The 23,294-nt window shown below is 41.1% G+C and overlaps 1 long non-coding RNA gene across 4 annotated transcripts; it reads left to right on the plus strand.

Moving 5' to 3' along the window:
• Window positions 1–92: 92 nt before the first annotated feature.
• On the plus strand, window positions 93–20,744 carry LOC132487481 (uncharacterized). 4 transcript variants are annotated; one of them, XR_009531645.1, is made up of 4 exons: window positions 93–776; window positions 935–1,310; window positions 3,614–3,662; window positions 20,502–20,744. It is a non-coding gene; the product is annotated as an uncharacterized LOC132487481 (long non-coding RNA). The 4 variants fall into 4 exon arrangements; XR_009531643.1 differs by lacking the exon at window positions 20,502–20,744 and adding an exon at window positions 15,490–15,719; XR_009531644.1 differs by lacking the exon at window positions 20,502–20,744 and adding an exon at window positions 12,117–12,469.
• The last annotated feature ends 2,550 nt before the right edge of the window (window positions 20,745–23,294 follow it).

Genomic DNA, 23,294 nt, shown 5'->3' on the forward strand with positions numbered 1-23,294 from the left:
GGGCGGGTCCCACGCCGCCGGCGCACGCTTCGCGAACGGCAGTGCGCCCGACGTGGGCACGTCGCGGCCCGCCCCCTCCCGTGGGAGGGGAGGCGCGGGGCAGCCATTGCTCTTTCGCGTAGAGGATCTTTCCGAACTCTTTCTTCCCTGCTCGCGTCTCTCCCATCTCTCCGGCTGGAATCGGAGCTTTGTGTCCCTTTCTCCTGGCTTTTAGGAGTGTGTGACTTCAGCTACGAGACCTCCGTCGGCAGACTCAGTTAGCGCGAGGGACGTGGGTGTGTATGAGGAGAGACGGTCAGGCAATTGTGACGCTTAAGGCCTTTGGGTCGTGATGCACCAAATCTCAAAGTGGCGAGAGTGGAAGGAGCCCGGAGATAGCAAAAGCACCCTAAATGGAGTAGTGGAAATGCTTTCACTGGCATTTAAAAAATCATCCTCACAAGACTCGGTGAGGTGGACCTTTGGGTCATACTTATCTTACAGACCGAGAGGGACGTCCTGAGAAGTTACTTGCCCAAGATCACAGAACAGTTCGTAGCATAGGCACGGCTCAAACCCGAGTCACTGGCTCCCTGTTGAGTTTTCTTCAAACGAGCTTAGGGTTTATCTCACTGTTCGGTATATCACCACTGTATAGTGGTTACATTTTAAAAGTTTTTTTACATTCAAGTGTGGACCCTAAGGGGTAGATTGAGAACTTTTAAATGGAGGGGGTGGTGCATAGGAATTACGGCTGAAAAAAGTCTCTTTTGCCCCTGGTTTCATACATGCTGATGGTGAGTATTTTACTTAAGAAACAAAATAATAGAGCAATTTTCCGTATCAAACTGACAAACTTTGGGGGCTCCTTCACTCAAAAGTTAATCATTTATATGCCTTTTTGCCTTCTCTCTCTCTCTCTCTCTCTCTCTTTTTTTTTTTTTTTTTTTTGCAGTACGCGGGCCTCTCACTGTTGTGGCCTCTCCCGCTGCAGAGCACAGACTCTGGACGCGCAGGCTCAGCGGCCATGGCTCACGGGCCCAGTCGCTCTGCGGCATGTGGGATCTTCCCGGACCGGGGCACGAACCCGTGTCCCCTGCATGGGCAGGAGGACTCTCAACCACTGCGCCACCAGGGAAGCCCTTGCCTTCTCTTTTGACCTGATTATCTGAACCACCACCCTTCCTCTGAGCACACATGTAAATCCTAATCAGTTCTTCAAAGTCCAGATCACTAGATTGTGACTTGCTGCCATAGTCAGAAAGTTCCTCAAAGGCAGGATCGGTTCTTAACCATTTTTTAACTTTGCACCTAGCAGAGTCTGGCTCAAAGTAAGTACTCATATTTTTTAATTTTAGTGGAAACTACATCCCCCGACTCCTAGGTTTTGCACTTAGACTTTCCCAACCATTTAAGGTCCTTATTTCTTTCTCAGCCTCAATTGCTGCTTTACTAAATTTAAGATTGAGTTGTATTTATTTCACTATGTAGAGGGAAGTCATCAATAACTGATCTATAATAAGAATAGAAGAGAGTTTTAAGCCAAACTGAGAAGTATAGCCTGACAAACAGCCTCTTGGGTAGCTCTGAGGAACTGTTCCAAGGAAACATGGTTTCAGCACAGTTTTATATCTTGTCGGAACACAGAATATCAAACACGAGAGGGGTACATTCAAGGTTTCAAAAAAGACAGCATCACATACACAGTGAGTCAGTATGGCCTTGTGCCTGGGAAGGGAGCCTTGTCATCTAAGGAGTACTAGCGTTGACCATTGACGTCCCAGGAAGAGGGAGACATTTATCTCTATCTTAAAGATGGACGTGTTACTTCTGGACAAGGCACCCTTTTCTTTAATGGTTAAAGCAAATGTACAATGTATGTTTAATAGGCCACAAAACAGGCTGTTCTGGTTAGCATAAAGTTTAAGTTAAATCATGTGTAAGCAAGAATGTCTTCCCCATACCTCAGTATATGAAAACTTCCTTCATCACCTCACACAACTGAAATGCTAAGGACTTAGAGAGTCCCAGTGTGATGTGGTAGAACGTGAAAAGACTTAAAAAAAAAATACATGCATTCTAGTCCAAGCTGGGTCCTTTGTGGCCCATTTAAGAACATTTCCTTAAGAGTCATTATTTGTAAGAAGGCCTAACAAAGCTACCTTTCCTACTTTGGACACAAGATTGATATGACCATCAAATGAGATATTATATACAAAAGCATTTTATATGTAATATATACATATTTAATGCTATGTGTTGTTACTATTATCTAGAGTCATTTAAAACTTAGCTGGATTATTAAAAATTAATTAAGTCACTAACACGTTTAAGCATTTGATCAGCATCAAATGCAACTCATATCCTTTAATAGTCAAATGTAATTGGCTGGAATCTCTTTCCAGAAAGCAGAGGGAGACCTCCCAATCATTCTCTCCAGAGATTTTTGTTTGGAGAAATCACTTTAGACTTCATCATTCTGGTCACCTCTTTGAGTCCCAGCTCTGAGTTATGTGATACTTCACTTTACAGATTATCTTGTACTCCAGGGTCTGCTTTCCCATTCCACAGGGCAAGGTTTCTTTTGTCTTGTTTTGCCTTGTTTTGTTTTTTGGTCTGTTTGGTTTGTGAGATAACCAAACTACCTAAAACATTTAGACTGCATGAAACTGAAAGTGGACATATTATTACCAAGTCAACATAGGCTGAGATGGAGGGAAAACTTGACAGGAAGTGGAGAAAGGGCAGAGAAGAAATAAAAGAAGCCAACTTGGGTTGTTCATCATCTACAGTATCAACCTGTGGGCAGTGACTACTGCTAAAAAAAGTGCAAGGGATGCTTCATGTCCCTTCTGAAATACTTCAGATAACTTTGTGAGCTACTAGGCCTCACTAAGTTACATTGCAGTTATCCTAGATAGAGAAATCACAGGTTCTCTGCATTCCTGTGTAGTTTATCTATAACTCAAGACACTCTACATAGGGAAAGTCACTTGGAAAAATGGAACTGACACAAATAACATGGAACATTTGCTCACCGTAAGAAACTGAGATAGAAAACATTTTAAAAACTATTTTCTTATTACCTCATTCCTAAGACTTGGAATTACTCAGGATCATGTATATTTATTGAAAGTAACTATTTATTGCAATTACCTTTCACTTTTTTTTTTTTTTTTTGCGGTATGCGGGCCTCTCACTGCTGTGGCCTCCCCCGTTGCGGAGCACAGGCTCCGGACGCGCAGGCTCCGGACGCGCAGGCTCAGCGGCCATGGCTCACGGGCCCAGCCGCTCCGCGGCCTACGGGATCCTCCCAGACCGGGGCACGAACCCTTATCCCCTGCATCGGCAGGCGGACTCTCAACCACTTGCGCCACCAGGGAGGCCCTACCTTTCACTTTTGAAGGAACCCCGTATTTGATCACGAAGAACCCTGAAGCATGATGCAAAACAAATGCAGAATACACATTTTACTTCTTGATCCTTAGTCAAAGCTTTCTTTGAAAATATTGAAAGCATCGTTCTTTTGTTCACAATAGCCTTCCCGCTCCCCAACCAAAACTGTTATCTTTAACGGCTCTTGAGAGTCTGTTTGATTCCTTCATTTATATGCTCTTTTTTCACCCTCTTTTAGGGTCCTAAGAAAAACCTCACTGATGGAGAAAACCACTGCTGACTCAGAGGTAGGTGGTTTAATTGTGGTTGTCTTTCACCATGTTCTGGGCAGCTTGTCAACAAACCACACACATCAAACGAGGAAGCAAAACCAACTGAAGGGCTCTCAGTCAGCTTTCCAGTGTGCAAAAACTGAAGGTTAATGGGGGGAAAAGGCTCACAGGAAGTTCATTAACAAGGGATAAACAGATACAAGGTATCTTGGGTGTATACATTCTGTAGAGAGTCATATCTTTTTGTGTGATCTTGGTGGTTTTATTTTATGGTTTGGAGTCTTGTTCTCAACTTTGTTCATTTTAGGGGAGTTTTATTTATTTATTTATTTTTTTGCGGTATGCGGTCCTCTCACTGTTGTGGCCTCTCCCGTTGCGGAGCACAGGCTCTGGACGCGCAGGCTCAGCGGCCATGGCTCACGGGCCCAGCCGCTCCACGGCATGTGGGATCTTCCTGGACCAGAGCACAAACCCGCCTGCCCTGCATCGGCAGGCGGACTCTCAACTACTGCGCCACCAGGGAAGTCCTGGGGAGCTTTTAAACAATATCCACACCTAGGCCTCATTTCCAAATTGCTGATTTAATTGGCATGGGGTGGAGTCTGGGAATGAGTAATTTTAAAGAGCTCCCTGGTGAGTCTAATGTGCATGCGAGGGGTGCAGGGTATGGGGGCAGTCTTCTATAGGGGTTGTTAGGGTATTTGAAGTATTTAGGGTAGGCAGTGTAGGCATAAAGGCAATATAGGGAGTAGAGATATAATTAATGACTTAACAAGAATTATGAAGAGTCTCTCAACTAAATTCTTGTGAGTTGAAGTGATTGTTACATGATGAAGAATAGAATGTTCATCATACTGAATTACTTGTTGGAGAGAAAATTTTATAATTTAATCAACAAAACACTACAGCCATAGGCCAACTGCTTGGGTATTAAAATTTGCATTAATGCATTCTCACTGCTAAATAATCCGAGTTTCTTCAGTGTTTTCAAAGCTTTTACTATAATTGGGAATTCTGTTGTTGTTTTACATAGCCCTTTCTAACTGTCCCATGTACATTTCAAAATCTAGAACTCAAAGTTAGATATAAAACTAACAATGGCCAGACCAATGCTGAGTTCAAAATCCGAGTGTATGGGGGCCTATAATAATGTGACAGTAAAGTTCAGAGACACTGAGAGAGAAAATCCATGTATTGAGTGCTGCTCTACACCAGGCACCATGCTTGGTTCTGGAGAACCTGCCTGAATCTCCTGCTGGAAATGCCAACCAAAGTGGTGGTGCCAGGGATGGGTTCCAAGTAATCTGAATAGAGCATGTCCTAACACAACACTCAGGAAAATGCTAAAAATCAATTTGAGAGGAAAGAATCTAAACCTGGGAGTCACCTCAACCCTTTGTACTCCTCTCCCCATTCCCCATCAATCACTGCGAGTCCAGGTCCCAGCAGGAAAAAGACTCAGAGGGCTTATTAATTAAAGAGAGTTTAACCAAAGGACTCTTTACAGAGGTCAGGGAAGTTAAGGGAGTCAGCAAGGTTTGTGAGGTACCCACAGACCTGAAGAAGCAGAAGGAGAGGACTGTATTAGCAGAACCAGAAAGAGTTGTAGTTATGGAAGAGGGACCACCTAGATGGAACTACAGCCGTAAGCAGAGGAGAGAATTCCCTGACCTTTTTCTCCCCCTACCCGCCAATCTCTTACTAATGCCTCCTACTAGCAGAACCCAATCGAAAGCCGGCCAGTAAGGGATTTTGGATGATACAGTCCAGAGAGTCAGCCACCCTCCAGGGCACAGAGCTGGGCAAAGAAAGGTAGAAAATGGTGCTGTAGGGATAATAAACAGCATAATTACCAAGTTTCACCTCTTTACTTACTAAATTTTTAAAAATCTGCCTTCTCCTCTCCATGCTTATTACCACGGCCTGTGTTCATCTTTTAATCTTTCACCTTGTCTGTTATAATGGCCTTTTCATCATCCAGCCTTCAGTCATGCACCCCTTAAATTTATCTTCCTTGCTGAAGCTAGAACAATCTAAAAAGCAAATTTCCCATTCAGTGGCTCCCCAACACCTACAGCTGTGTGTTATAAACTTTCAAAAAATTATTTGTGTGGAGAATAATTCTAAATCCTAATTAAAGATTTCCCTTAGAAAAGGGGAAGCAAGAGTCATGTTGAATGTGTAAGTTTACACACTGAGGTTGTTTGGTTTAGAATGTACATTTGAAAAAAAGGCATTAAAGATCTGGGGTTCCTTAGTGGTTAAAAGCCCCAAGAATTTCTACTTATAGTGTCCTCCCTGAGCAAAATAAAATAGGTGACCCAATTAGAATTGACCTGTGTTAGTAAACAAGTTGATAAGGACACAGCCTCCACTTCTTTTGTAGCAACCTTTGGGGAACTGGACCATCAAAGTACAGTAAGTTCCCTAAACACGAACGAGTTCCATTCCAAGAGTGCGTTCGTAAGTCCAATTTGTTCGTAAGTCCAACAGAGTTAGCCTAGGGGCCCAACTAACACAATCGGCTATATAGTACTGTAATAGGTTTATAATACTTTTTTATAATACACAAATAATACATAAAAAACAAAAAGTAAAGAAAACATTTTTTCATCTTACAGTACAGTACCTTGAAAGGTACAGTAGTACAGTACAACAGCTGGAATATAGGGGCTGGCTTCGAGTGAACAGGCAAGAAGAGTCACTGACCGGAGGAGGGAGAGGAGGTGGGAGAGGGTAGAGCTGAAGGATCGTCAGCAACAGGAGACAGAGGGCAAGCTGCAATTTCACTCACGCCTGACATTGACGGCACAGTTTCTGGTTCCTTGCTGGATTCAATTCTATTTACCCTCTTGAAAAAATGATCCAGTGATGTCTGGGTAGTAGCTCTTTTTTTCTCATCATAGATAACACGGTAGCCCTGGGTTGCATTTTGAACGGCTGCTGCAAACTTCGTGTACCGTGCTATGTTTGAGTCCTGTGTCTCAAAAACTAACCGTGCCTCCTCAGATAAAGAAAATATCCGTGCCATTTCCTGCGTCCTGAATCTCTTTGGTTCTTCAGTTACTTCTTCCTCTTGTCTCTCTTCGTCCTTTCTCTGGGCCTCCAATTCCTGGCGCTTCTTAGTACCAGCTACATCACCACGGCTTTTACACTTGCTTCCGGACATCCTGGGCTTGAAATAAAGATCCTGCACTACTGTATACAGTACGGTACAGTAAAGTACACAAAAACACAACTACTTGCAGAGGACACACGTGCGTGACAATGTATGCCAGGCATGTGAACTAACTTACGTGATTGGACATGCAAATGCACGTTTGCATCTTTGAAAGTTTGCAACTCGAAAGTTCGTATGTAGGGGACTTACTGTACGGGCTTTCTTTTCAAATGGTAGAGATGAGATAAATTGACTTTAAAAAGACTAAGCCCTAGTCCCAGGCTAGGCTTGCTGGGGTTGGCCTTTTACACCCTTTGCATTGAAGGACTCTCTGTAAGACCCACTTTTAAGGAGACGCTTTAGCTCAGTGACTGTGAGATCAAATACGGGAGCCAGACTGTCTGAATTTGAATTCTGGCCCTGCCATTTAACACCTAGGTATCTGGAACAAGTTACTTAGCTTCTGTACCTGAATTTCCTTATACTTGAAATGAGGATCACACAGTACCTATCTCTTAGCTTCGTTGTAATGGTTAAGTAAGTTAATGCAGTTATGGTACCCAGAACATATTAAGCCCTCGGTGAGTTGCTGTTCTTACTCCAGCTCCCCCTGGAGCAGAACTCTGATGGCTCTCAGAGGAGCCAGGCTTCCACCCAAGAGGAGCCGTATCTCCTGCCAGTTACAGAAGCCTTACACAATGCTTGGACTTTGAGACCTCTAACTGGGGGGAAAGAAGACAAGAAGTCTTTCCTCCTCTGCTTGCTGCCTCCCAAATAAACTGACATCTGCCTTGAGAGCTGAACAATAAGTGCTTACTTCTTTTCTCCCACAGCTGAGTTAAGGAAAGGGAGCAAATACAGTGTTTTTCTTGGTACAATAGATCTTAAATTGTGGTAACAAGACCACAGAAGGTTTTTTGAACTTGGTGGAAAGCAAGTGATCACAGAAGATTCCTGTCACCTCATTTTTGTGCAAGGTACTGATTGGATGTGAAAGATCATAGAAAGCTATGTGGAAATAATAACTGAATGTCTCATCTTGTGACTCGTTTTCAGAGCAGTTGGCTTAAACTGTTCAGCACTCATGCTTTCCAAGCTAATGATACCCTCCCCAACCCCGTTACGTGTGTGATTTTGATAAACACCCAACACCTTTAGGTCAGGGAACTGTTATGCAAATGATGGGATAAAGGTTAGCTGAGCTGTTCCCCTTGAAGTAGGTGTCAGAACCAAAGCTGTGAAGCCCAGCTGGCCTTCCATGCCCTCGCCCACTCAGTGAACCCTGAGGAGCTTTGTTTAGCCCAGTTTGAAACTACTGCCCTGTAAGGTTAAGTCTAAGCTCCTTAAGTCAGTCCACGTTACATGATTTAGCTCCCACTTAACCCCTCCCTCTAGCCTCAGTCTTCAGTATTGCCTACCCGCTATCCTCATTCACATGTTTGCTAAGGCAGTTCTCCCTCCGTGTATGTAATGTGGTCCATTTTAGTTTGCTCTGCTCACTCCATATCATCGTTTCTCAGTTCAAAATTCTCCACTTCTCCAAACTGCTAGTGTAGGTAAAGCATTCTTTCTCTGACTTCCCATAGTCCCCTATCCATAACTCTGTTTTAGCATTTACCCTGTTGTATAAATGGAATGATCTGTTTATCCTCTTGACTAGAAAGTGAGTTCCTGGGCCTCAGGGAGTATGCCTTATTCATTCTTTATCTGCAGCGTTCAGAATAGCAATTAGAATTAAAGAAGTCATTAAATGTCTGATGGAACTGAGCTGCAGGCCATAGAAGGAGAACCAGAGGAAAAGGACGATGTGGGACACGTGTAGAGAACAGACTCTACAGGAGTTGAAACAATTATATGATTGGAATAGCAAGGACACGAGGAAAGGGGAGAAAATGAAGGTGATGCCAAAATGTTTAGCGTGAGCAACTAGGTACATGGTGGTGCCATTAACCAGGATAGGTAGTACAGGCCAAAAGAAAGAGGAGAAGAAAACAGATTTGAAAAGAAAGATGATGAGTAAAGTGGCTGTGTCTGAGGTGTCAATGGGACATGAAGTGAAGATATCCAGTGGGCAGATGAGTAGGTGTGTCTAGAGCTCGGGAACAAGATCTGGCCTAGAAATACATTTGGAGGTTTTAATTACGTTGGCAGGTTGAAGTTGTATGAATGATTATAATTCTCCAGGGAAAGTATACAGAAGGAGGAAATACGCAAACCAAAATGTAGACTGGGGAAAAAAAAAATGTAGACGAGAGAGAAAGCAGCAAAGCCTCTGATTGGGAGAATCTTCTGAATATTGAGAGTGGAAGAAAGCAAGATAACTGCCGAAGGTGGATCATCATCCTAAGGAATGGTTAAAACCTGAGTTGCCAGTAGGGCCAGGGTGTCTCCTAAGTGCAATCAGCATATAGAATAAATAAATATAAGACATAGGAATAAATTATGGTTTCTCCATATATTATAATTCACCTTTATGACGAGGATTTTTTTAGGACTCACTAAAAATGGGAGTTGGAAAGTTAGGATTTATTGATGCTCCTCAGGGGAGTCTATATTGAATGCATTCTGTATTGTAGGCACTGTTTTAAGTAATTTAATGTTTCACCAGCCAGCATCTCCCCTCTCTTTTTCTGGGAACTGCTTGTATTAGCTTTCACCAGGTTATGCGATATAACAAACAACTCTGAAAATTCAGTGACTTCGAAAACAAAGGACTAACGTTTGCGTATGTTACATGTAGACTACAAGTTGCTTACGGTGCTGCTTCAGGCTTTGGGAAGACTGTGGCTGTGCACCACGTGCTGTCTCATCCTGGATTCCAGGGTGAAGAAACCACTCCTACATGAGACTTGCCCAATCTCCTGGCAGAGTGGGGCAGCCAGGGAGCTGCCAGGAGATCATGGTGCCTCTTAAAGCTTCTGCACAAGTATCACATCGTATGGCTAAGCTCCCTCAGGGGAGAGGGGATATATACTCTTCCCACAAGGAAAGGAAGCTTCAGGTCACATATACGTGGAAAGTGAGGCGCCAATAATTGGGGGCAATAATACAGTTTACCACACTGTTCCTCTGTCAGCTTAAACCCTGTAGCACCTGTGGGAGACTTGCATGTTCTTTCATGTTCCCAGTCCTTTGGCCACAATTGGTTTCTTCAGGGTTAAGGACATAACCCAAACATCTTCTAACAGGAATTGAGAATGAAAGGAAAAAAAAAAGTCGAATCTCGGTAGCCAAATTGTAAGATGTAAAACATGGGAGTTATCAGTGACCGTGTTCCTCACCATATCGCAGGAAACTAAGCTGCAGTTGCAGGGAACAGAGGCAACACACAGAGTAAAGTCAAACAGGGACAGAGAGGAAGGTATTATTCTTGCTCTTCCTATGGTTTGGTTGTTCAGTCATTCCTTGGATTCTGTGAATTATGAAGTTTTCCTTTTTGTCTAAGCTAAAGTTGAATTGGTTTCTGTCATAGTGAAATCATGATTCATGCACATGTGTAACTTCATTTAATCCTAACACCAATACTTTTAAGTAGTTACTGTAATTGACATTTTATAAATGAGGCTCAGAATTAGAGATGGAAGTTCTCCCTGGTACCCTGCCTAGAAGAAATATTTTACAATAACACCCAACTGCATTATTCTACCCTGTGCTCACAAAGCAATTTTTTTTTTTTTTTTTTTTTTTTTTTTTGCGGTACGCGGGCCTCTCACTGTTGTGGCCTCTCCCGTTGCAGAGCACAGGCTCCGGAGGCACAGGCTCAGCGGCCATGGCTCACGGGCCCAGCCGCTCCGCGGCATGTGGGATCCTCCCGGACCGGGGCACGAACCCGTGTCTCCTGCATCAGCAGGCGGACTCTCAACCACTGTGCCACCAGGGAAGCCCCCAAGCAATTTTTTGACCTGGTCTCTTCCACGGGTACTAACATACTGGGAGACAGAGACCAAAAAATGGTCTGATATTGGTTATCTTGACAGAAGTAGTTTGCATTATGAAATAATTTATTGACATTATGATTTATAAATTAGTTTCTTATGTGGTTAGCATGAATCATTTCTGAGAATTAGAGGTAACTCTTTAGAGTTTAAGGATCTGAAAAGTTGAGGGTCATATTAGAGCTAAACCTTCTCAGGATCTGACCTTGCCTAGACTTGTACAACCTCTTTTGGACATCTTCTTAGCTGCACAGCTGCCATAAACTAAGATTCCTCAAGATGTCAAAGATAGAGGTTCCACCAACAATTGAATCCTGGCCACAAAACTGAACTTTCTAATGAGTTGTATCTCAGCAAACATTTAAAAAAATTATTTGGCAAAATTCCCAATGAAAAATGGGCAAACAACTGTCAGAATCAACTTTTTTTTTTTTTTTTTTTTTTTTTTTTTGCGGTACGCGGGCCTCTCACTGTTGTGGCCTCTCCCGTTGCGGAGCACAGGCTCTGGACGCGCAGGCTCAGCGGCCATGGCTCACGGGCCCAGACACTCCACAGCATGTGGGATCTTCCCAGACCGGGGCACGAACCCGTGTCCCCTGCATCGGCAGGCGGACTCTCAACCACTGCGCCACCAGGGAAGCCCAGAATCAACTTTTTTTGAACTCTGGAAATTAGCCAAAGACCTGCAGCAACCTGGCAAAAATACTTATTTAAGGAAAATAGCTGATTCTTAGTAAGTACTAATGGGATTCCAGTCCCATCCCCCTCTCCTTAGATCAGTGGTAGCTGTGAGAATAACAGCCTGCATTCCTGGTACCAGAGTGAACAATGAATTGTGATTAGTTATTTGTTCTAATCTGCCTGGTGGCTTCCTAGAATAGTGGCTTAAAGGCGTGTCTTTATTTTGCCTAACTACAAACTAGCCTAGTGCGAAATCTCCTTCCCAGGAGTATTTGTTGAAAATATTTACAGTCTAATATCTTAGGTTACTACTGCCTGTGGTGATCACTAACAGCAGGGGCAAACAGCAGACTAAACAAAAAGCTTGTGAGGAAAGGCTGGGGAATGAGTGTCCAGTAAGGGCTTACAAAGCTCTGACAAAGTCCTGAGAATGTAGAAGGCCAAATGCATGCATCGGGCTGTGTGCATGCTCAGTAGAAACCAAAAAAAACTCTGAAATTTTCACCTCCCACTGACCTTAAGGCTCTAAGAAAGCAGGAAATAAAGGCTAAGGTAGAATTGTAAGGATCCTGGCAAGTGTTGAAAGCGGGCCACTACAAACACGTATGAGCCCTCTGCAAAGACTGGAAGATTTTTTGGTTCCAGGTACAGGCATACCTCATGATATTAATTTCACTTTATTGTGCTTTGCAGATACTGCATTCTTTACAAATTGAAGGTTTGTGGGAACCCCACATCAAGCAAGTCTATCGGCACCATTTTTCCAACAGCATTTGCTTACTTCATGTCTCTGTCACATTTTAGTATTCTCACCATATTTCAAACTTTTTCATTATTATTATACTTATGGTGATCCATGACCAGTGATCTTTGACGTTACTATTGTAATTGTTTTGGGGCACCATGAACCATGCCCATATAAGACAGAGAACATAGTCAATAAATGCTGTGTGTGTTCTGACTGCTCCATCAACCAGCTGTTCCCCATCTTTCTCCTTCTCGTGCCTCCCTGTTCTCTAAGAAAAAACAATATTGAAATTAGGCCAATTAATAACCCTTTAGTAGCATCTAAGTGTTCAAGTGAAAGGAAGAGTCACATGTCTCTCACTTTAAATCAAAAACTAGAAATGATTAAGCTTAGTGAGGAAATCATGCCGGGCTGAAAGCTAGACCTCTTGCACCAACAGTTAGCCAAGTTGTGAATGCAAAGGAAAAGTTCTTGAAGGAAATTAAAAGTGCTGCTCCAGTGAGCACACGAATGATAAGAAAGCAAAACAGCCTTATTGCTAATATGGAGAAAGTTTTAGTGGATCAAACCAGCCACAGCATTCCCTTAAGCCAAAGCCTAATCCAGAGCAAAGCCATAACTCTCTTCAACTCTGTGAAGGTTGAGAGAGGTGAGGAAGCTGCAGAAGAAAAGTTTGAAGTGAGCAGAGGTTGGTTCATGAGGTTTAAAAGAGGAAGCCATCTCCATAACATAAAAGTGCAAGCTGAAGCAGCAAGTGCTGTTGTAGAAGCTATAGCAAGTTATCCTGATCTAGCTAAGATCATTAATGAAGGTGATTACACTAGACAACAGATCTTCAGTGTAGATGAAACAACCTTATATTGGAAGAAGATGCCATCTAGGACTTTCATAGCTAGATTGGAGAAGTCAATGCCTGGCTTCAAAGCTTCAAAGGACAGGCTGACTCTTGCTGGTGCCAACACAGCTGGTGACTTTAAGTTGAAGCCAATGCTCATTTACTATTCCAAAAATCCTAGGACCCTTAAGAATTATGCTAAATCTACTCTGCTTGTGCTCTATAAATGGAACAACAAAGCGTAGATGACAGCCTATCTGTTTATGACACAGGTTACTGAATAGTTTAAGCCCAACGTTGAGACCTACTGCTCAGAAAAAAAGTTTCCTTTCAAAATATTACTGTTCATCAACAATGAACCTGGTCATCCAAGAGCTCTGATGGAGATGTACAGTGAGATTAATGTTGTGCCTGCTAACACATTTATTCTGCTGTCCGTGAATCAAGGAGTAATTTCGACTTTCAAGTCTTATTATTTAAGAAATACATTTTGTAGGGTGTAGCTGCCATAGTGATTCCTCTGATGGATCTGGGCAAAGTAAATTGGAAACCTTCTGGAAGGATTCACAGTTCTAGATGCCATTAAGAACCTTTGTGATTCACAGGAAGAGGTCAAAATATCAACATTAACAGGAGTATGGAAGAACTTTATTCCAACCCTCACGGATGACTTTGAGGGGTTCAAGACTTCAGTGGAGGAAGTAACTGCAGATGGGGTGGAAATAGCAGGAGAACCAGAATCAGAAGTGGAACCTGAAGGTGTGACTGAATTGCTGCCATCTCATGATAAAACTTTAATGAATGAGGAGTTGCTCCCTAAGGACGTGCAAAGAAAGTGTTTTCTTGAAATGAAATCTACTCCAAGTGAAGATGCTCTGAACTTTGTTGAACAAAAACATAGGATTTAGAATATTACATAAACTTCGTTGACAAAGCAATAGCAGGGTTTGAGAAGATTGACTGCAATTTTGTAAGTTCTGCTGTGGGTAAAATGCTATCAAAGAGCACTGCATGCTGCAGAGAAATTGTTAGTGAAAGGAAGAGTCAGTGCGGCAAACTTCATTGTTGTCTTATTTTAAGAAATCGCGGGACTTACCTGGTGGTCCAGTGGTAAAGAATCTGCCTTCCAATGCAGGGGACACGGGTTCGATCCCTGGTCAGGGAATTTAGATCCCACATGCCGCGGGGCAACTAAGCCTGCGAGCCATAACTACAGACCCATGCACTCTGGAGCCTGCATGCCACAACTAGAGAGAGAAAACCCGCAGGCCGCAACTAGAGAGAAGCCCGCGCCACAACAAAAGATCCCGCGTGCCGCAAAAAAGATCCCACGTGCCGCAACTAAAACCTGATGCAGCAAAAAACAAATATGAAAAAAAAGAAAGAAATTGCCACAGCCACCCCAACCTTCAGCTGACCACCCTGCTGACCACTCTGATCTGTCAGCAGCCGTCAACATCAAGGCAGGACCCTCTACCAGCAAAAAGATTACAACTTGCTGAAGGCTCAGATTAAGCATTAAAGCATTAGTAATATAGTTAGCAATATAGGTTTAGCAATAAAGTTTTAAAATAAAGGTATGTACTTTGTTTTTTTAGACATAATGCTATTGCATACATAATAGACTACAGTACAGTGTAAACATGACTTTTGTATGTACTGAGAAGCCAAAAAATTTATGTGACTCACTCTATTGAGATATCTGCTTTATTGCAGTGATCTGGAACCAAACCTGCAATCTCTCCCAGGTACTCCTGTGTTTAAGGACTCTTCCCAATCATTTGCTGACCACTAAGATAATATAACAGAGACTTCAGGAGCCACATAAAACAAAGAATAGACTACAGAATTTGTCCGTTTAGAAAAGTCATTGAACAATAACAACTACAATAAGCAGCAACAACAAATCCTCGGAAATGGAGAGTTGATACAATTATTATCACCCGAAGTCCATAATTTACATTAAGATTCATTCCTGGTGTTGTACATTCTATGAGTTTTGACAAATGTATAATGACATGTAACTGCAATTACAGTATTGTACATAGTAGCCCTAAAACTCCTCTGTGCTCTGCCTATCCATCCTTTTCTCCCTCTAACCCCAGGCAACCATTCATCTTTTTACTGTCTCCATAGTTTTGCCTTTTCCAGAATGCCATATAGTTGCAATCATATAAGATATACCCTTCCCAGATTAGCTTTTTTCACTTTGTAATATGTGATAAATGTTCCTCTGTGTCTTATCATGGCTTGATAACTTCTTTTCAGTGATAATATTCCTTTTTCTGGATGTACCACAGTTTATTTATCCATTCACCTACTAAAGGGCATATTGGTTCCTCCCATGTTTTGGTAATTATGAATAAAGCTGATATAAACATCCATGTGCAGGTTTTGTGTTAACATGAGTTTTCAACTCCTTTGGCTAAATACCAAAATCGTAATTGCTAGATTGGGTGGTAAAATTATGTTTTGTTTTTCAGAAGCCACCAAATGCCTTCCAGAGTGGCTGTACTATTTTGCATCCCTGCAAGCAATGTATGAGTGTTCCTGTTGCTGCATATCCTCAACATTTGATGTAACCAAATGGTTTGAATTTTAGCTATTCTAATAGATGTATGGTGATACCTTGTTTTAATTTGCAAGTCCCTGATGAAATGTGTTATTGAGCATCTTTTCATATGACTATTTGATAACTGTATCTTCTTTAATAAGGTGTTTATTCATATTTTTAGCCCATCATTTAGTCAGGTTGTGTTATTGTTGGGTTGTAAGAGTTCTTTGTATATTTTGGATAACAGACCTTTATCAGATGTGTCTTTTACAAATACTTTCTCCCACTCTGGCTTGTCTTCTCCTTCTCTTGACAGTGTCTTTTTGCAGAGGAGAAGTTTTTAATTTTAATGAAGCCCAGGTTATCCGTTCTTTCATAGATTTTGCCTTTGGTGTTATACCTAAAAAGTCATCACCATGCCCAAGGTCATATAGATTTTTTCCAATGTTATCTTCTAGGAGTTTTATAGTTTTGCATTTTACTCTTAGGTCTGTGATATATTTTTAGTTAATTTTTGTAAAAGGTATAAGGTCTGTGTCTAGAGTCACATTTTTGCATATGAATGTGCAGTTGTTCCAACACCATTTGTGGAAAAGTCTACCTTTGCTCCATTGTGTCGCCTTTGCTTCATTGTCAGAGATCAGTTGATTATATTTATATGGGTATAATTCTGGGCCCTCTAGTCTATTCCATTGATCTACATGTCTATTCTTTTGCCAGTACCACACTGTCTTGATTACTGTAGTTTATAGTAAGTCTTAAGGTCAGCTTGTGTCAGCCTTCTGACTTTGTTCTTTTCCTTCAATATTGTGTTGGCTATTCTGGGTTTTTATCTCTCCATGTACATTTAGAAACAGTTGTGGATATCCAAAAAATAATTTCTTAAGATTATTAGGATTGCATTGAATCTATATATCAAGTTGGGAAGAACTGACATCTTGACAATATTGAGTCTTCTTATCCATGAATATGGAATATCTATTTATTTAGGTCTTTGATTTCTTTCATCAGAGATTTGTAGTTTTCTTCAACTAGATCTTGCACATATTTTGTTAGATTTATACCTAAGTATTTCATTTTGTGGGCAGGGGTGCTAATATATGTGCTATTTTTTAAAATCTCAAATTCTACTTGTTCATTGTTGGTACACAGGAAAGCCATATACTTTTGTATATTAACCTTGTATGCTGCAACTTTGCTATAATTGCTTATTAGTCCCAGAAAGGTGTTTTTGGCAGTTATTTCACACCTTTTGTATAAACAGCCATGTCATCTGTGAACAAAGACAGTTCTATTTCTTCTTGAAACTCTATACCCATTGAACAATAACACCTAATTCCACCTTCCCCCCAGCTGCTGGCAACCACCATTCTACCCTCTGCTTCTCTGAGTTTGACTACTCTAAGTACCACATGGAAGTAGAATTATATAGAATTTGATTTTTGTGACTGTCTTATTTCATTTAGCATAATATCCTCCAGGTTCATTCATGTTGTAGCATATGTCAGAATTTTCTTCCTTTTTAAGGCTGAATAATATTCTATTGTGTGTATATATTACATACAGTGTATGCATCCATTACTGGACACTTGGGTTTCTTCCATGTTTTAGCTACTGTGAATAATGCTGCTATGAACATGGTTGTACAAAACATCTCTTTGAAACGCAGCTTGCAATTCTTTTGGGTACATACCCAGAAGTGGAATTGCTGGATCTTATGGTAAATCTATTTTTAATTTTTTGAGGAACTACCATACTGTTTTCCACTGTACCATTTTACTTTCCCACCAACAGTACACAAGGGTTCCACTTTCTCCAAATCCTTGCCAATACTTTTTATTTTCTAGTTTTTTGATATTAACTATTCTACTGGATGGGAGGTGGTATCTCATTTTACTTTTAATTTGTATTTCCCTAATGATTAATGTTGTTGATCTTTTTCTCATGTGCTTATTGGCCATTTATATATCTTCTTTGGAGAAATGTCTATTCAAGTCCTTTGCTGATTTTTGAATCGAGCTGTTTTTTTTTGTTTGTTTGTTTTGTTTTTTTTTTTTTTTTTTGCAGTATGTGGGCCTCTCATTGTTGTGGTCTCTCCCGTTGCGAAGCACAGGCTCCGGACGCGCAGGCTCAGCAGCCATGGCTCACGGGCCCAGCCGCTCCGCGGCATGTGGGATCTTCCCGGACTGGGGCACGAACCCGTGTCCCCTGCATCGGCAGGCGGACTCTCAACCACTGCGCCACCAGGGAAGCCCTGTTTGGTTTTTTTGTTGATGAGTTTTAGGAGTTCTCTATACATTCTGGATATTAATCCCTTATCTGATAAATGACTTACACATATTTCTTCCATTGTGTGGGTTGCCTTTTTTACTCTGTTGATATTGTGATTATTATTACTACTTGCAGTAACATAAGTTATCCATAAGGTACATGGTGTAATGGAAAGAGCACAGTATCAGGGGACTTGATTTCAAGTCCTGTTCACATTTATTATCTCTGACTGAGGTATATAGAGTCCTGGGTTTGAATTCCAGGTCTACCACTTATTAGCAATCTGAACTCAAGAAGAATTTTGAAACTTAGTTTCCTCATATGAAAAATGGATAATATAATAAATCGTACCTTGTGTGTTCTTGTGAGATTAACAATACTATATATAAAGCACCTGGCACATAGAAAATGATTATTATTTGATATTATTTTAGTGTTTTTTTCCCCTTTGAGTTGTTTTAGTTGTATACTTTAGGAATTTAGGGAGATATTATTGTAGAGTGGTTTTTAATCCCAGTAAAAAAGAGTAAGACCACTTAGTACTGACCCAAGGAATAGAGATAAAGAATAGAAGATAGAGGCTTCCCTGGTGGTGCAGTGATTGAGAGTCTGCCTGCTAATGCAGGGGACATGGGTTCGAGCCCTGGTCTGGGAGGATCCCACATGCCGCGGAGCAACTAGGCCCGTGAGCCACAACTACCCGAGCCTGCACGTCTGGAGCCTGTGCTCCGCAACAAGAGAGGCCACGATAGTGAGAGGCCTGTGCACCGCGATGAAGAGTGGCCCCCGCTTGCCACCACTAGAGAAAGCCCTCACACAGAAACGAAGACCCAACACAGCAAAAATAAATAAATTAATTAATAAACTCCTACCCTCAACATCTTCTTAAAAAAAAAAAAAAGAATAGTGGATGGGATACAGCTTCATGGGATACCTTATCTAGTTCTTTGATAAAGGAAAAAGAGGTGGAAAAGACAGAGAAATCAATTATGTCTAATTTCAATTTCAAAAATTGCCTCCTTAGTCCAAGATGTTCAGTATCAAGCCATATGTTTGATGACATTGGCAGAAGGCAGGAGGAGAAATTCCAGAATGTTCTTTGCAGCAAATGGAAATATAAGGAGAATCATTTGATAGCAAACTCTCTATGGCATATAATAAATATATATGAACCCGAAACTTTTATTGGATATTCAAATTTGTAAATAGGCAAATTACCTTCAAGTGTAAATGTGGTATTCAAATAGTAATTTAGAAAAAATTTTAAATCAATATAAGTGGGACTTCCCTGGTCGTCTAAGGCCTCATGCCGAAACTAAGGGCCTGCATGTCACAACGAAGATCCTGCATGCCACAACTAAGATCCGGCACAGCCAAAATAAATATAAATAAATAATAAAAAAGAAAGAAAACAATATAAGTATATAAGCAGAGCTATACAATTGTCTCTCTGATAAAGATAATTAAAAGAAAGGGTAAAGCTTTGTTTGATAACACATCATGTCCATTTCTCTCCTGAAAATAATAAATACCATAAAGAATAGTATATCCCATAATAAAATTTTTAATAATATGGTTGAAACAAAGGAAATCAGGTTACATATATATATGTCAGGATTAAATCCTGTTATTTATTAATGCACTTAAAATAACAATGATAAATTCATTAAATATTACCATGCATAACATATTTTTATGAGGAATAATTACATTTTCCAAAACAAAAAAATAGTAGTGAGGACAGTGGCATTGTTTTACATTTTTAAATCTGATTAATATCTAACTTAAACAGAGATCCTCATATCTTCTCATTCTATGAGTGCAATATGTTGTTTTAGTAGAATTTTATAAAGAAAACCCAGCCTGATATAGATATGTAGCTGTAAAAGTGAGGAATATTCTAATAACATTTTTGCATAATCGAGGATATTTTTCTTTGATACAATACTCAACAGTGAATAGTTTCTTAAAGGCTAGTTACAATATGAAATCTGAAAATATTTCAATGGACTTAAAAAAAATCATCTGGCTGGAACCATTATTATTTCAGAAATAAGCATCCTGTGTAATTTGAGGTGGATAGAATAGTTATATCTGTAATATAATATTTGTCAGATTACTGTAATAAATATTTGCAGGAACAACAGTCATCTCAGTAATCATACACATCTATTTTATTCATAAAGTACTTACAAAAATAATTCTTCTGTATCAAAAAACTTACAAATGTCACAAGAGAGTTAGCTAATGGTCTACATAGTAGAGAAGGAAAAGTGTGCTAGGGAAAGCTCTAAAGAAACATTTTCCCCATTACATTTTTGATTGGTATAGTTCATGAAGAAAGCCTAGTTTTGCCTTCCGTTTTGGTGCTTTGTCTGAGAAGGAACACAAGAAACCAAGTCTTAGGAGAAAACTGCTTTCAAAATCTCAAGTGTAAGCCACAAATAGGCTCTTTTGGTAAAAGCTTCAAAGTTAAAGGGATGAGAAATACAAGAATATATTCTATAAGGTATTTCAAAAAATTCAGCAACTATAAATATATCATTTGTATACTTGAAAGTACAATTTTCATGCTTTGAATATTTTATCCTGAGAAAAGGTTTGACTATTTTGTTCCAGAAGATTCGGAAATGAAATTTACACACACATATAATATATATTATGTTTCAGGGATTATGGATATATTATGTACAACAGGAATTCTCCATATGATTAACATTCTGGACTGTCCAAACAATGTCAAACAATGAGAAACCAAACATGATCACATCTGTGTTGTAAAAAGAGCACGGAGGGCAGAGTCAAGATGGCGGACTAGGAGGACATGGAATTCACGTCTCCGCACAACTAGGGCACCTACCAGGCACCGGTGGGGGACCACGGACACCTAAGGGGATGGGAGGAACCTGCAACAACCGGGTAGGACATGGGGCATGGGGGAAGTGAAGGGGGACAAGAAGTGGAGGCGGGACGGGACTGGTGCCCCTGAGAGGTGGCTGGGGGAGGGGAAGGGATCCTGCACCCGAAGCAGGAAATTGGGGGACCACTGGGAAGGAAGAGGATCAAAAGGGAGCATGTCCAGGATTCCTCTGCCCCCTTGGGCCCCCTTCAGCCCTCACCGAAGGCCTTATCTCCAAACTCCAGAACTCCACACTCCAGAGGCCCTCCTTTGGACATGCTGCCTCTCCCCTTCCACACAGGTCCTAAACAGAGGCCCCCACCCCACGCTTGAACATTGCCCTGCCTAGGCCGAGCCCCCACGGCCTTTTCTGGCTGCCTGTGTCCTGAGCCAAGGCCCCACTCCAGGCTCAAACGTCACTCCACCACCCGCTTAGGTCCCACCCCACCCTAAACGCCACCCCTGCCCAAGTTCCACCCCTGCCTAAACTCCATCCCCATAGCTAAGGCTTTTTTTTTTTCCTTTTTTCGTCTTTCAGATTGGGGTTCTGTTTTACCCTGTTGATTCATTATTGATTCATTTATATTTTTATTTCTCCTAATAAATCTTTTATTCTAATTTTATTTTGTTTTTTATTCTTTGACGTTGTACTGCTCTTTTTTTTTTTTTTTTTTTTGGCACACCACACAGCTTCCAGGACCTTGCTTCCCAGGCCAGAGGTCAGGGCCGAGCTCCTGTGGTGGGAGCTCCAAGTCCAAACTACTGGATTAACAGGGAACCTCAGACCCCAGGGAATATTAATTGGAGTGAGGCCTCCCAGAGGTCCTCATCTCAGCACCAAGACCCAGCTCTATCCAACTGCCTGCAAACTCCAGTGCTGGATGCCTCAGGCCAAACAAGCAGTAAGACAGGAATACAGCCCCACCCATCAAAAAAAAAACATAAAATGACAAAAAAAAATGTTACAGATGAAGGAGCAAGGTAAAAACCTACAAGAACAAATAAATGAAGATGAAATAGGCAACCTATCTGAAAACTCATCGAGTAATGATAGTAAAGATGATACAAAATCTCAGACACAGAATGGAGAAAATACAAGAAACATTTAACAAGGATCTAAAAGAACTAAAGAGCAAACAAACAGTGATGAACAACACAATAAATGAAATTAAAAATACTCTAGAAGGAATCAATAGCAGAATAACTGAGGCAGAAGAGCGGATAAGTGAGCTGGAAGATAAAATGGTGGAAATAGCTGCCAGGGAGCAGAATAATGAAAAAAGAATGAAAAGAATTGAGGACAGTCTCAAAGACCTCTGGGACAACATTAAATGCACCAACATTCGAATTATAGGGCTCCCAGAAGAAGAGAAAAAGAAAGGGTCTGAGAAAATATTTGAAGAGTTTATAGTCGAAAACTTCCCTAACATGGGAAAGGAAATAGTCAATCAAGTCCAGGAAGTGCAGAGTGTCCCACAAAGGATAAACCCAAAGAGAAACATGCCGAGACACATATTAATCAAACTATCAAAAATTAAATACAAAGAAAAAATATTAAAAGCAGCAAGGGAAAAGCAACAAATAACATACAAGGGAATCCCCATAAGGTTCAGTAGAAACTCTGCAAGCCAGAAGGGATTGGCAGGACATATTTAAAGTGATGAAAAGGAAAAACCTACAATCAAGATTACTCTCCCCAGCAAGGGTCTCAATTCAGATTCGACAGAGAAATTAAAACCTTTACAGACAAGCAAAAGTTAAGAGAATTCAGTACCACCAAACCAGCCTTACAACAAATGCTAAAGGAACTTCTCTAGGCAGGAAACACAAGAGAAGGAAAAGACCTACAAAAACAACCCCAAAACAATTAAGAAATTAGTAATAGGAACATACATATTGATAATTACCTTAAATGTAAATGGATTAAATGCTCCAACCAAAAGACATAGACTGACTGAATGGATCCAAAAACAAGACCTGTATATATTGCTGTCTACAAGAGACCCACTTCAGACCTAGGGACACATACAGACTGAAAGTGAGGGAATGGAAAAAGATATTCCATGCGAACGGAAATCACAAGAAAGCTGGTGTAGCAATTCTCATATCAGACAAAATAGACTTTATTTTTTACTTATTTATTTTTTAATTCAAGACCCATTTATTCTCTAGCTCTGCCCACATGGAGATACCCTCATTGAAAAGGCATTAAATCCTTCCATTCACTTTAACACCTTGTGCTGAAAACACATGTTCCAAGGTTTCAGCTATGAGATCCACATTCTCAAAGCACTAATTCTTAAACCTCATCTAGATTTCTCCCCTTGGAGGGGGGAGATGACCCAAACACAGTGAAGAACAGCTCAGGACTCTGGGCTCTGCTATCCCAGAAGACCTTGCAGCTCCCCCGACCACCTGGCTGGAGTCAGGATTAGGACCCTGAGACGAGGGGCGCCTTCTGGGCTGCTGCCACCACAGATGGGATGCCGCTGCCTTCGGGCACCTTCCTGCTGCCACCACCACTGGCCCCCAGCTCCTGTCCTCTTCACTAGACTTGCTGTCAC

Source organism: Mesoplodon densirostris, chromosome 1 (genome assembly GCF_025265405.1).
Source record: "Mesoplodon densirostris isolate mMesDen1 chromosome 1, mMesDen1 primary haplotype, whole genome shotgun sequence".
NCBI classification, from domain to species: Eukaryota; Metazoa; Chordata; class Mammalia; order Artiodactyla; family Ziphiidae; genus Mesoplodon; species Mesoplodon densirostris.